The 15,736-nt window shown below is 41.4% G+C and overlaps 1 protein-coding gene across 3 annotated transcripts in view; it reads left to right on the top strand.

The window, feature by feature from the left end:
- XYLT1 (xylosyltransferase 1) overlaps positions 1–15,736 on the top strand; it is a 202,894-nt gene that overhangs the window by 54,091 nt on the left and 133,067 nt on the right. The gene's annotated exons all lie outside the window — the stretch shown is intronic.

The following is a 15,736-nucleotide window of genomic DNA, read 5'->3' as shown; positions in this document are numbered from 1 at the left end:
TTCTTTTGTCTAAGAGATCCTCTGAAAGAGAAGGCTGGTCTGCTGTTGCCCACTGCAGTTATGGTATTTAACTGTGTTGGTGACCCTGGAGAAGGTACAACTGTAACAGCAGTAGCTCCCAGCGTGACTGACTGGGCAAGAGAGAACAGACTCTTTACAGGAAACAGGTGCAGATGGTGAGGAAGGGACCTGGTGTGCAGCTGGACAACAGCAGAATTGACTTGTGCTTGTTAGAAGAGAGGATGCAGTGCTCAAGGCAGTGCAAGAATCCATTCATGGAATTAATTCTCCTTTCTTTTTGCATACTCAGCTTCCTAGCTTTTGTTATGATCCCTGCTGCTAGTGTGTTACTCTAAAATCTATAGCATTGTGGATTTCCTCTTTAGACATTACAGTGAGTGGTAATGAATCCATGGAGATGCCTGGCACCAGAAGGTCAAAGTGAGAGAAGGAATTTTACAAAGTCATTGATGCTTTGACTTGTGTTTTCTAACAAGGCAGTATCATTGATTTTCATTCTTGCTGATCTTTGGGAGGCAGCAAAGCAATGGTACTTGCATACTGAAGATGGGTGTTTATTCAGAACACACATTTCCAATGTCCCTTAGTGACTGCATAAGTATGTCTACCTTTGTCTTTTGTTGGCCTTTCTCTGGGGAAAGCTTTTGACTGTTTTGCTATTTGTTTCAACAAGCCTACTACATCTTTTTTTATGGACCTCACTTTGGAGCTAAGCCTTTGTGAGTTGAAACTGGCAAGGAAGAATCACATAAAAATAGTTATACACAGTGGCATTATAAAGTTGTAACAAAACACAGAGTACATAATGAAGTTCTAATCTGTGTGTGATGTAGAACTGGAAATATACAGTAATAATGAAGATTTATTTTATTACTGACTTAAAATAGTGTAAGAGCAGCAGTTTGTGTTAGTGAAGGTACTAGGGGAGAATGCACATTGTGAGGATTTCACACCTGAAGGAGAAGGAAGTGAAAGGGAGATTATCAGCTCCAGCTGGTACAGCTGCCACAGATTACTGGCTGAGGTGATGCCTTCAGCCCCAGCATACTGCTTCCTTGTTCTGCCCTGCCAGTCTGTATCTTCCCTGGCCTGCATGTCCTTTACTCTTCTGGCCTGTTGCCTCCTTGCTAAGACTGTCAGCAGGGGTGCTGGGTGACTCCAAAAGTCACTGCGCTTTCAAGGGGCCTTAATATTTTTGGGGTCAGGGAGAGCATAAACACGTTGTTTAATGAATATGTAAGGTAGAAATTAAGTGTATGCTCATAGGTGTTCATGTTTATTTCAGTGCTACTGAAAGCCACATCCACTTCTGAGTCCCATCTTCTCTACAAAGCTGCTTACTCCTGACCTTGAAATAGGTGAGAAGAGCCAAAACCAAAGTCTCATGGCCAACGCACTTACATCCCAAAGTGTTCTGGACTGCTGGGGTGTGCTCAAATGTAGGAGCTGAGACCAGGCATGTATCCTGGAGTGGGCAGGGATGGGACTCTCTGAGAGGTGGAAGTAAGTCTGGGTATCATAGCTGAAGGACAGGGCATAACTTCGGTTTCTAGGGATGCATTTCTCTTTAGGTGAAGTGGTGAAAAGCGTTCAGATTAGCTGTAGTTGTTTTATATCCAGACTGAGAAGTTAGCAATTCAGGACGGGGCCACCGTCTTAGCTGCAAGGGTATCTGTTTTCTTTGATGTGAAAAAGCAGCATGAGAAAAACAACATCATCAGCTTTAATGTTTTGCCAACTCAAACATAACATTAACTAACATGGTTTGTAAAGAATCCTCAAATTTGCAGAAGTTTCCCCACATGTTTTATTCTCATCCTTTTTCTTTGGGGACAGATGTGAGTGGAGAATAGTAGTGTGTGTGTTTGAGACATGTTGAGTAGACACTGGTGAGCAGCTTCTCTGCTTTAGTGGTTTCCTGCACAATCTTGGGATGAGTTGGCTCATTTGAGATTTTCACTCCACTGCCCTCTGGTTTCCTGTCTTGACTCTGCTCTGCTTGGTATTTTGAATGTTGACATTTCAAACGTGTGCCGTGTGTCGAAAGGGGACCATATTCTGGAGGCCTTCTCATGAATTTTTCATGTCACTTCCCCTCCTTTCCCTAGTTTTCCAATCAGATGTACAACTGTTGCAAATTTTACAGGTATGGCTGCAAGTGATCTTCTAAAGAGAGAATGTGGGTATTCTTCCAACCAGCACAGCTTCAGCAGTTCTCTTTTTGAATTCCTCTATAAAGATCTATTTCGGGTTGTGTGTAAGTGAACAGAGGGAAAACATTTACTTGAGAGCTAAGCCAAGTGTTTTCAGATAATATTTTTCCAATGAATAGACAGCTTCTGCAAACAAAATAATTTTTGCACAATTCCCTCATGTAATTCCCTCACATTCTTCTCTCTTTTAGAGGCATGTCAAAATACTTTGTTCAAATTGAACCTGCCAAATCACACTACTCGCATTAATCAAATAGCAGTATATTGGGGATCAGTCTGATTCATTTATACCTACCTGTGCTGGGACGGGATGCCAAGAGATGATGCAGTTGGGCAGTTCCTGTTCTCCCTGCTCTGTTTTTGTAAGTGAGATTATACAGCTCACAAACAACTGTTCTTTAGCTTTTTTCATGTTAAATGGTGCGTAACAAGCATGACTCATGTAATGTATAAATTTGGTGCAGCAGATTAACAACTATTTAATAAGCTGTGTTCAAGGGAGTAGGATGTGGCACATTTATTTGCATTGCACTGTGTTGCAAAATAGTACTCATTTAGGGTGAAACCGAGACACTTGGGGTTTACTGTACTGGAAAAAATAGTTTGAAAACAAACCTTCCATTTCTTACCTCTAAATCTCACTGTGCCCTAATGCTAAAACCAGATACCCCTGAGCATCCTTGAGGTGTTTGATAAGGTCATGTCAGCATTCATTTGGAAGGTTCAGGCATGTTTGTCTGCACTGTCACGCAAAGGGAAACTGACCATAATTTGGAGAGAATGAAGAAAACAAAGAGAGAATGAAAGCTGTTTTCGGCAGCTGAGATGGTTGTGTGTTACATCTGAAACAGCGGTGACTGACTACTTTTCTCATGATTTCCAAAGCTATCTCCATCAATGAGACTGTGGCTGTTTGCATTTCACACTTCCCATCCTTCATTTCACAAAAATACCAGGAGCCAAATGTAATGGCTTCAGCAGCAGTTAGCCCAGAGAGAAATTTTGGCCCAGTTTTTCATTCCCTTGGAGCGATGGAGTTTTGTTAGTGTCTTTGGGTTAGAGAGCTCGTTTTTGGTTTTCTTCCAAAGCTGTAGCTTTGTGACTGATAAAAGCTGTGTGACTGGATGCTGGGGAGCCCTCTAAGGCTTACTGATACAGGACCACGGAGTATTGCAGTTGGTGGAGGAAATGGGGATCTGTGTATCAGGTAACAGGACTGAGTAATTGGTGCACCAATTGCAGTTTTTACCTCTGCCTTCATCTGTGAAAAGTAAATCTTGCCACATGTTTTCCTTCTGCTGGTGCTATCCCAGCATGAGCGTGCTGCGGTGCTTGCCCAGGGAGGCACCATCTGAGGGGTGCTGTGCTAAGCCTGCAGCAGGCAGATGTGCACCCTTGTGCCTGTGTGGCAAGTGGTTGGTTTTCCACTGCTTGGGGGTCAGCAGCATCTCTTTTAAGCTGATGACAATAACAAAAAAAACCCCAAACCCAACCAATCAAAAAATTACAGTTCTTCCCAGACTATAGAATACCAGTCAGAATTTTCTGTGTTGTTAGAAGTCAAAATATGAACTGGTTTTTGCTGTGCAGTTTCCAGAAGATGCTGTTACTGGGGTGGTTGTGTGAGAATAGCTGGTGGCTTGCAGCCTCCCTTTGAAGTGATGGATATGGTTCCCAGGTGCTACTGAGGTGTGGAACTTGGAGATAGCTGAAATAACGTGCGCATTCAGAATCCAAACACAAGACCTGCGTGTAACGCATGCCACGCTAGGAGGGTTTCAGCTGGAAAGTTACCTTAGCCAAGGGGGGATGCCAGTCCGGAGAGGGTTACATTGGCAAAGAGCCGGTGTGAAGGATGCTTTGAAGACCTCTTCCCATGACACACAAGTGCTCTCCCACGTTGGTGAAGTAAATATTGATGCTTGAGTACAAGCAGCAGTGTGCTTGTCATAATACAGTAAAACCAGACTGCTTTTCCATACCCTCCTGTAATTGGCGTATACCCAGCATTCAGCGTGTCGGCTCAGCACCTCATACCCGTGTCAGCCTCCTGTCTCTAAGAACAGCTCAGACACTGAGCGCTCCCAGACAGAATTTGTATTCTAGCAGTAGTGCCTTTAAAGAGACTGTTTGTCATTGTCCTCTCTACCGTTTCATTTAATATTTTTTTTTAAAGAGCTAGCTCTTTTTAGAACGAAAATGCCCTACCCTGGAGAGCATCATGTAAGGAACAAAAATTGTCATAATAAAAGGTACTTATTATCTTGTAATTCCTTTCTCTGAAATTGATTTCTGGATTAATTCAATAAAAGACTCGGAACTGAAGGTTCATGGTGCGCCACTGTTGTGGGTGTTGCACTTCACAATTAAGTGGCTGCTTTGAACAGCAAAAACGTACTCTTGGTGTGTTTCTTGCAAGATGTCTTTGTCATTAGGTACAAGTCAAATAATTTCATTGCCTATAGGAGTCTAAATAATTGCATGTTCAGCTGTTTGACCTTTAATTATTTCTTCTGTTCAACCCTGAAATTTAAAACTGTAACCCTCAGCTGTGCTGCCTGGAAAGCTCGCGCACCTTTTACCTGGTTCTTGTCTGGGAACGACAGGGTGCTGTCAGCCCTGCTTGGATCCAGAGCACAAGTGCAGCAGCAGCAGCCATACAAGTTGCCTAATTGTGCTGATTGCCTTTGCATATAAGTGATCCTTTTGCCCTTTGTGCCTGGACTTAGTCAGTATCTGCTTCACTGGGGGCTGCGCAGACGATTTCACCTCTGTGCCATGTAATCAGCATTTCCCAGTAAGAGTAGATAAGAATTGCATACAGAAAGGTACTGTATCTGCTACTAAAAGCAAGAACAGAAAACAATCCCTGCATTATTTGTTAGAGTATCATATGGAAAAGAATCATTAAATAACTGGGAAACTGTTTTTTAGAACAATATGACTAAAAAATAATACTTCAAATCTTTTGTGTCTGGTTTTGGGTGTGTTTGGGATTACTTTCTGAGTCTTATGGTTATCTCAAGTTAGAAACTTGGGGATTTTTCCAGTTTTAGTCAATATTCATGAAAAAAACATGAATCCAAGAATCTTGTAGCCTGTAGAAAAGAGCATGTTGCAGCTTTTGTAACAAGATAATTGTGATTGGTAACACTATTAACATGGAGTCTTTCATAAAATCATGTTGTGAAGATAAAGTAAGCTTCCAGGTACTTGCTTTTCAAAACGCAGGGAAGTATTTTTCTTCCAGCTAATTAGTTTGGGGGGCAAGGAGGAACCCGTGCCATTTCATAAGGTGCTGAAGTGAGTAAAGAGATGAAATGCCTATGGGATATACAGCCACTGGAGAAAATGATGCAATTTCTTGCAGTGCACTGTGCTCACTAAAAAGCAAGATTTTGCATTCTGCTGTCAAAGGGAAGAGGAAACAGCATGTTTTCATTCCTGCTGAGGAACATGAAAATACAGGTAGATTTCATGGACTTACCTCTGAAATCTTCATGATGCACTCCCCATAGAAATATCCGATGCAATCAAATTGCTGAGCTGTTATTGCCTATTAATCAGATATACTGGTTTTGGCAAAGATAAACCTAGAAAAACAGTGGCTAGAAATGTCTCAATTTTTAAATCACACAAAGAGAATTTAGATCTGTTTAGGAGAATACGTCTTTTAAATGTATCTGCTGAGTGGATCCTTTTGGATATACATGGGAAATACTCTGCAAGATTAACTGGGTGGTATTTGCATTGAAGATACCTAGGTACAGTCTCATGCAGCATCTTGGAAAGTTTTAGCTTTTAGTTACACACAGAGTCATTGTATGTGATTTGGCCGTGTACGCAGAGAGGAAGAAGGGAAGAGCATATGGCTTAGAACTCACATCTCTAGCACTTGTGTTCTCCGTTATTTCTATGAACAAACCATGAGAAGTTTGGCATTGAAGGCCAACAGAGTCCTTTGCAACAGTCTGTTGCATGAGGAGGGTACACACCACGTGTCATTTAGATTCCTTTCTACTAATGCTGTGAATCTTGAATTTTATATGAAACTTCTTTAAAAAAATAAATCAAAAAAACTCTTATATAAAGCTTTCCACGTTATTTTTGTAGTGAAAGAAAAAAGCACCTAGCCATCAGCTCACAGTGACCAGGGTGCTATGTAAGCATGTAATTCCTTTCTCCTGTTCTTTGGAGGACATGTGATATTTTCAGCATGTTTTCAGTCTGCTTGGTGCTTGTAAAAGCTGTCCCATGAATGGCACTGAGAATGAAATCTCATCTTTGAGAGGTACAGCCTGGGCAAACTTCCCAGACCCAGCACATGTGGAAGGGAGCTTCTGTGACAGAATGGATGGTATTTTTGACTCTGAACTCTGCATCCAGAGCTTGCTAGGCATCCTTGTTCTCATTTAATCAAGCCTGAACTACAGCTCATATTCTGTGGATGTCAGCTCTGCTTTTAATTTTTTTCTGTTCCTCGAAGTGTTCAGTGGACCTGTCCAGTGGGTTGTCTGTCCCTTTTAATACTACTTTGAGAAAATATTCTTGCCCTTTCTAGAAACAGGGTATTTTCTAATTGTCCATGAGTCCATTCATGTGTGCTGCAGTTTCAGAAACAAGGTGCTTTTTACACAGTTATCTTCTAGTTACGAATATCTTTAACAGTACAACTACCAAAGCCCTAAGCTCCCAAGCTAAGATCTTAAAAAGATATGACAACTGTGATATTTCCCAACAGAAGCTGATTTGCCAATATCTTTTTAATTTGCACAGCATTCGAAATGCTTACCAGCAATACCTAATTTTGTGTTTAGCCTCTGATGAAAAGAGAATTGTAAAATTTAGTTCTGTGCTTGCCTGTTTTTATTGTATAGGGCAAATTGGCAGAAGGGATGACATACAAATTATGTTGATTATAATCAATTACCATCAGAACCAAACAGTTCATTATGACCCTGTCCCTGCTGTACAGTAATGCTATTGTACACTGTCAGTTATGCTCTGTACTTCAAATGACATCACAGAACAGGAAAATTCTTGATTATTCCAGAATAACGGTAACTGGGCTAAAGGATAAAAGATTAATATTTAATATCATGAGGTCTGACTGATTGCTTAAATAAAGCTCTAATGCAGTTCTGATAGCAAATAGAGGATGATGCCAACAAACCAAAATATTCTGAGACTAATTGAATCCTTGGGTATCTGTTCCCATTCTTTAAGTGAAATACATCTAGAAGTTGTTCTGATAACAGCTCAGAACAGCAAGATAGGAGGAATTCACATATTATTTTCCAGTCAAATATTAGGTAGCTCCCCATTTAGCACCTCCTAGGCTAACATTTGAGAGCATACTTAATTACAAGCACCTACTTAAGTGCAGCTGACTTCAGGAAAACTTTTCGTATAAGCCCCGCTATGTATCACACCTCTGTTTCTTACCTAAAACCAAATTTCCTTTGCAGTAGTTTAAAATACATTTTTATCTTTGGAGAATTTTTACATGCAGGAAACTGGATCTTCTGGTGAGTAATTAATTCACTGGGCCTCTCCTGACTGAGGAAGAGCAGTATTGGTTTATCCTGGCTGAGGATGTGACTTAATTGTATTAATGTGAGCAGCGAGTCAGATGCAGATTGACTTGCCAGCCTGCCAAGTTGCCAGTGTGACTGGTGTGTAGTTGTGGAAGGCTGTGTGCAGCAGGTGGAATGAAAAGCTACGTGCAGGTGACCAGTTTCTGATGTTAGCACTTGTGCAGTGTTCTCTGTGCGGCATTTCTTGGGAGACATCTGGGATGCATTTTGCTTTGGGGTTGGTTTAGAAATGATACTGAAATGTGGGGTCTGTTTCTGTTTTAATCATTTTCTGTAATGCCTACAGGTAAATGCAACTGAAAAGGCTTTTGTAGTGTTACTTTGGTTTCCACTCCCCCCCTGCAATTTTCTCTTTCTCTGGTTATGCTGGGATTAGACCTTAATGGCATAAATAGCTCTTGTATAGCAAAGTGGTTTAAAGCGATAATTCCATTTTTTGGGCAGTGAAGCATAGAACAGAAAATAAAAACACACAAATAATGTCTGAAAAACAGTCAGATAATTACTGGATAAGTATAGACATGCACAGCTGTGTTTTGCATGCATCATTTTCCAGATCTAGTTACAGTATTTTTCTAGCCAGGGCAACTTCAAAGTGGCTACATCCACTTTTTCATGAAACACTCGAAGTTTTTTCTGTTTTTGCAATTACCGGGTTTTTCAAGTAGTGGAGACTGCAGTACAAGGAGAACCTACTTCTAAAACTGTTATTCTGGGTTTACAGAAGTAGGATGAATTACGCAGAAGGTTCTTTTGCTCGCATGCCTGTGCTGCTGCACAGTTCACACATGCGCTTTTTCACATTAATGTTCCTTTTCCCATGTCAACCTTGTTTTACAGACTTGTTGATGTAACTTTGCAGTCCTGGTAGTTTTGCCTTGTCAGAGTTCACTGGTATTGCTAGAAGAGGAATTTACTGTGCTGTAGATTGGCAATAAAAGCATTTTAGTAGCTGGTAAATCCAATGGAGTTATGGAGGTAACATCTTTATTGCATACTCTTGTGTTTTGTTTGCTGATTGGGAAAATGACTGCAACTGGATAGATTGTAGTGCTGAAGCCAAAGCAAAAATTAAAAAAAAAAGACGCTTGTAGTGCTGAAGCCAAAGCAAAAATTAAAAAAAAAAAGACGCTTGTAGTGCTGAAGCCAAAGCAAAAATTAAAAAAAAAGACGCAAACATTTTATTGTCTTAACAGCAGTGTTCATTGCTACAGTTGACACTGAGACAGTGGGCTACTAAGTGACAGCTGGCTGACAGTCACTCCCAAGGGTGCTAGCTGGACATCCATGGAAGTGATGGAATTTGTCTGAGAACACTTTTCCATGGGAAGTTAGAAGTAAGCTAATAATATCTGATTACTTGAAATGTTCCCTATATTTGCTCTTCAGGAAAGAGAAGCCAAAATTGTGACTTGCTGGTCTGGACCCTTGTTAATACTGGTGGGAACTGTGTGGTTCAGTGTCGTTTCTGTGACTGAAAATCTTGCGCTGGCCGAGGCCAAACAGGGTGCTTTGGTTTGCGTGTCCCACGCGTGCCAGCTGCTCTCCCTCCTCTTCAGCACTTCTTTATGGCATCCCAGTCATGATGACAGGGTGGCCCTGGCTGCAAATGACTGCATCCAGTCAATAGGCAGCCCCGCACTCCTCGATCAGTTACGTTTCGACCGCATCCAACCACAGCAAACTGTCTGTTTGATAAGGTTGTATGAAGGGTCTGAGCTTTCGGAAGCTGTGTCCAGTAATCAGCAGAGCATCTGAATTTGGGACTTGCCTTTCAAAGCTAAAGCCAGGCCCTGTATTACTGCCTAAGCTCCGTGCATTGTGTGAATGTAGAGAGCTGACAGCCTCAGAACAGGATTAGAAAAATCTGTCATGCAGCGAAAATACCGAGGCTGTGAGACTTCTGAGTCTGGCACCACTGCAGCGTGGACGGAGCGGCAACGTGCCCTCTTGCCTGCTCGCTGCCCCAAAGCGTTGCTTGTGTCCCTTATCGGAACAAAACAAAGCCAAAGACAACAGCCTGCCAAGCCTTGCTTTTTTCTGTGAATGGTGTGGGATTTTCCCCCACAGAGAGCGCTTCCCTGAGAGGTAGGAGCCCCAGAGGGACCCTCTCCTTGGGCCGGGAGGACACAACCCCTCAGTGCCAGAGTCACAGCTGCCCTGGCCATGCTGCCCTGTGCTGCCTGAGTGGGGCAGTGGCACTTTGGAGAATGCAAACTGTGCTGTCCCTCAGGGGAAGGGTCAGTTCCCTGCTCTTTGTTGCAGGATTGTTTCTCTATTTTGTATGTGCTGCTACACTGGAGAAAAAAAATCTGCAGTTTTAAAATTCACATCAAGGTGGAAATAGCAGCTGGGGAGCCTGTGGTGCTGGCTTCTGTTAGGTAGCAAGTGCCAGGTGCTGACATTTGTAATGGGTTAATAATTTGTATGCATTACAGTAAAGCCAAGCTAGAAGAGGACCTTCCATGAAGGGTTGTGCTACAAGCAGGTTTGATAAGCTCCTGGCTCTACTTGGAGAGTCAGCTTTAAAACAATTGTGGACCTGAAATAAATTTTCATGTAATATAATCTATTATACATATTAGTCAATGACTTCACAGAAACCAGAAAGAATTTTTATTATTGCTTCTTCGTTCCTGTGTCTTTTGGTGTTTTATTTTACTTTGTCCTATGTAGTAGATGTTACCTAACATTTGTAATTGCTTATAATATGCCTGTCTTCTAATGTTTGAGTTTACATACAGCAAACAAAATATCTTTAATAAATGCTGATAATAAAATCACGATATTAAAAGAGCAAGCACTTAGTGCCTATAAAATGACACTAAATTCGTTATTTGCAAATTATCCAGATGATAATTTGGTTGTGGCCTTCAACAGCGTTTGGTTTCTTGGTGGGCAGGAAACATGCAACGTTTGATTGCTGCTTCTGCAGCACCTTTCTGGCGGCTCAGCTTTGAAGTTTCGTTGGCACTTACAGCATGATGCTTGGTAGCTGGACAGTGTCTTACAAAGGTCCAAAAGTTAGTTTTGGTTAATTGTGTCAAAAAAAATAAAGGGGGGGGTGGGTGGGGGTGGGCACAAAAAAAGCAAAAGAGAAATAACAAATTGATGATGCTTTATTGGTAAGTGCCAGATCAGGCTCATGCTAACCTTTCTCAAGGTTTGCTTTCCTATTCCTTTGCCTCTGAAAACACAGAAGTGTAGCGTAAATAGAGGTCATTGCCTTTTTATTTTAGACATTGAACTAAAATTCTTTTCCCGTTCGTAGTTTTTTCTCCAGTTGAATATCTCTGTATTCTTACAGCCCAGTATTTCATAAAACTGATGATCTTATTTTTAAATTCTGATGTGGACCCTCCATTAAAGCACAGCCTGATCTCTGCTCCGGACTTGCTGTGTCACGCTGTGCAGGAGTCCCTTTCTGACTTCCCTGGTCCTATGGCCGTTGGCAGCTTGGGCCAGAAAGCGCTGAAGATCTGCATGTGCTGTTACTGTCAGTGGCGCGCTCGTTTGTGTGGAAGATTTAGCATGCAAATAACTTGACCATTCATAAGGAAATGATTTAGTGCAGCGTGGTGGGGTTTAATTAAAAGGTACCTGATTGCAGGTTGTGTGGTGCAGGAGGAGCTGCTCCGGTTGCAGCTGGGAGGTCTGTGGGTTTTCGGTGGGTGGATGTTTGCTGGGCAGAACTTCTCTGGGTTCCCTGTGGGAGGGCTGTGAATCCTGCCATGCTTCCAGCTCACCTGAAGCAAACTCTGACAGGCTTGGGAAGGCTGTAAGCTTCAGAGAAAATAAAATTCAGATGAAACTCTTGTTCGGGACCATACTCAGCAGTAGTGACCGTGAGGAGCTCTTCCACAGGACACGAGTATGAGTAGCCTACGTGTTTGACAAAGCAGCTGGCCCCTGTCCCATGGGAAGCAGAGGTCTTTGGTGTGCAGCTGTTTGTTGCGACACCAGAAGGTGGACGTTCAGGTCGTGTCCATTGCCTGTAGGTTGTCTCAAGTGACAGCAAAATGCTGAATAACCTCTGTGGAGTTAGCGGAGCCTGTGTGATGCCTGTAAATGTGGGGGTTCATGTGACAGACATTTCTAGATTGTGTCTGGATATGTGCTTACATATAAAAATCTTTTTAATATAAATTTCCCACTGTTTTGTCTTGTATGAAAATTTGGTATTTTTGGTAAACTCTAGTTCCAGCTTAGAAGCAACAGTTCTTTCCTCTGCATCATACGCTACAATATACACATTGGTTTGGAAGCTGTTCCTTTAGAGTGCAGTGAAAAAAGTTAGTAAAGACCTGTTGGGTTTTTTTATTATTTTTACATAGAATACCAGTATCATGACTGACTCGCAGGTCTGTGCTACTTTTGACCATTACCTGAAAATTCACTCCGAAGGCCATGCTGTTAAAATACGAGAGTGTTATTTCAAATTACATTTACTCCAGAGTGGATTGGGAGGCTTTGGCATAGCGCCTAGTTTACACTAAGCTTGCCAGCAGAGGAAGTTAATCAAGAATTGTTGGTCCAAGGTGTATTCTTGCTCTGTTTTAGCTTGAATGACTTTCCATGGTAGACAGTCCTGCATCTTGATCTAATCTGTTCAACTCCAGGATTAGGTTGTCTATTTTCAAAACCGTGATTTCCTTGAAGATGGTGCTGAAATAGCCAGCTGAGCCTGTCTGCTCCCTCATTCCCAGCTGTGTTGCTGGGTGCAACCACAAACTCCAACACCAAATACTGGCATCATTCAGAAAATGTCATGCATTTGCTGCGCTGAAATTGTTCCAAGTGAGGGGGCATGAACCTGAAGCTCCCCATGGGAAAGTGGGCATGGCAAAGAGTTGGAAAGAGTTGGTCAAGGACCTGTGATGTCGGGGATGGAATTTTCATTTTTTTGTTGGGATCACCCCAACCCCTGCCCAGACTCTTAGCTGGTGATGAAAATACAGCATTAGCAAGCTGTAGAAGGTCATTCTGGGAAATTCAAGCTGTAGAGGGCAACAGGGCTTGTCACTTGGCCAAGAGGAAGGTTTCTGTCTGGCAGAGATGCTCTTATCCCAAAAGAATGTTTATTATTTCTTTAAAGTGTCCGTGTCCCTCTTCAAACCTTCCTGTCCTCCTTTGTCACCTCCTGATGTAACTGTTGTGGCTCTGACAACATATGCTTTTTCTCCTAGTTCCATGTTCTTAATTAGGTTTTAACTTCTAGTTTGATATTTTCCATTATCTGAATGTTTTTCAAACTGAGATTTCTTCTGTTTAATGTCTTGTCTTCTCTCTGTGGCAGTTTATTTTGTTCTCTATAGGTAAATGTGCTGACTGGAGTAGAACACTTGCTTGATGTCCTTATCCAGAAGCATACAATATCACAAAGACGTACAATAATGGAAATCACTAAGCATTCTGGTGTCTGAAACTACAGCGGGGGCTAAATTCTGTCAGTGCTATTTGCTTGGAAAATGCAGTATTTTTCTATTCAGATTCAAAATCACAGGACTTGGGCTGAAATTAGAATTGTAACATGCCTTTCTACTTATGAAACTGATGTTTCCACTAGATATTTTGAAATTTTGAATAACTGTATGTTTCCACAAGGGAAAATAATTTACAGAGCTGGGTAATAGCCCTTACTCAGTAAAACACAATAAGACTTGCAAGTTGGGCGCTTGCATCAATCTGAACGCTCACATGCTTTGAATTGAAGATGTTTAAGTGTTTCCCTGAGTCTGGCCCTTGATGCAAAAACATTTGCTTATATTTTCAGCTTTTGCTGTCTTAATAGGCTTTTTAATTATTTATTGGCAGTAATGCTGAAAGGGAGTGAATTTCAAAGATGCATGCACTTTAAGTCAACACATGTGAACAACTACATTTAAAATGCCTGCTTCAGCATTCACTAGGGAGGAAGGATCCATTAGGCTGGTCACAATCACAGGAACACAAATGCTGTGCAAAGATGTATGGTGAAGTTCCTAAAAATGCTGAAGGGTATTTGCTAGAGTGCTTAAAGGCATCCAGCTCTTGTTGCCTTTGAATGAGAGACCCAGAGTGCTGAGTAGGGAAACCTTCTTCTTAGCAGTTAGAAGTTTTAGAGATTTGAAGAGGTTTTTCACTTCACTTCAAAACAAAACCAGATCTTTTGATATTTTCAGAAAAGGCGAACAGAAGATACTCCTTAAACACAGTGCTGTGTTACGCATGCATGTACTAGAGAAGTCCTAGAGGTTCAGGTGTTCTCCCTGCTGACCTGCTGTGGAGTAGGAAGCTGTGTGAATAACGGTGGTCACCAGGTAATACAAATTTCAGAGGCCTTTTCTTTACCAGCCTTCAGGGCATAGTGGAAATGTGTCCTATTGACGGAGAGAAGCAGTATGTGTGCAGCAAACTTTTGGTCTTAAGCATCCATATGCCCCCTAGAAATTCTTAAGGGAGGGCGGGGAGGAAAGGTTAGAGCAGGAGTTTTATTTTCTTAGTCTCCTAGTTGTCATGTTTTTGCCATAAACCTCAACCATGCAGTAGCAAAGATTGAATGTCTGCCCAAAGGACTAGTCTGTCTCAGCCTGAGAAATATCAAAAGCACACATTTGACTGAGGGGCAGAGCTCCGGCTCAGGGCTGGGCAGTAGAACAGAAGCAGTAGGTGGTATCTCTGTAAATGCAAGTGCCAGGTAGTGTGACCAATAGCCAGAGGCAAAGTCTTACATTACAGGTTTAATTAAAGAATCTCAGGGAATATGCATCGTCTGAACATTATAACGCTCATCAGGAACTTTGAGTCAAAGCCAGAGGATAATAAGAATTAAACCACATTTTAACCATGTACATTACAAGGATTTATATTCTTTGCTGGAGCTGAATAATGCATTACTGTAGTGCCTAACTGGTGTTATATATGACCTTATAAAATGTTGTGATCCTTTCAAGCATTTATTACTAAGTGAAAACCAAAGTATTTTTTCCAGCTATCCCCCTTTCATAGTTTTTCCAAGTTTAAAACTGATTTTGGAATATAGCTTGGAAAGAACAATTATACCAGCATCATTATTTTTAGGAAAATTTGTGTAGCTTACTTCTACACAGATATGTAAAGATACAATGGTGCTAGATGTAGAAGGAAGCTGTGAAGTGCTTTGCTTTTCCCTGCCAAAATTTCATTTAAACATGAGATACTATCTCAGGGATTGAGAAGGAACTTGGAATTTCAGAGAAAAATATGAAAGCTGCTTCTTTAATTTAAACTAGTTATGTATTACCAGAGACTATAACAAAAGTAACAGAAAAATAAAGCAGTATGAACAAATAGCTTAAAGATTATCTCATGCCCGTGTAATAAAGCATATATGCAACTAAGCAAGAAAATGAACAAAATGGAATCATGACAGTCTTTATCAATCATCATTTGATCAGTTGGAGGAGAAATGGGAGTCACAAAGCACTTGCAGTATCTTCTTCAAGACCACATCATGAGTCACTAGCCAGATCACCACATTTGTTATTAGGCTTTTTGGTTCTCCTCTGTTACTTGACAGCCACTTCTTGCAGCCCTTTGTAAGGGTGATGTTTTTTTGTAAGGCTGCTTTTATTTGTTTTTGCTATTGTTTTCTAGGCAGTGCAGGGTGCTAAAATAATTTTGGAAGTTTGTCTTAGGTAAATAAAAGTTAAAGAAATGGAGCTAAATGCAAAGAAGGATTCTAGCTCTGGCAATGAGGAGAATAAAAGGTGACAGTTCAGGGTGATTCTGGGCAGAATACATGGTGAACCCTCAGTCGAGTCACCATGGCTTCTGGAGTTTAGGGTCTGAAAATCCTCTGTGAGCTTTGAAATTTTCACCAAATTCATATATGAAGCTGAGGTAGGGCTGTGTTTGTTCACATGCGTACCTGTTTGCCCCTGTAAA

The sequence above is a fragment of the Falco punctatus genome, assembly GCF_963210335.1.
Source record: "Falco punctatus genome assembly, chromosome: 4".
NCBI classification, from domain to species: domain Eukaryota; kingdom Metazoa; phylum Chordata; class Aves; order Falconiformes; family Falconidae; genus Falco; species Falco punctatus.
The sequence above is the reverse complement of the archived record's forward strand: the minus strand, read 5'-3'. Positions and strand labels throughout refer to the sequence as shown.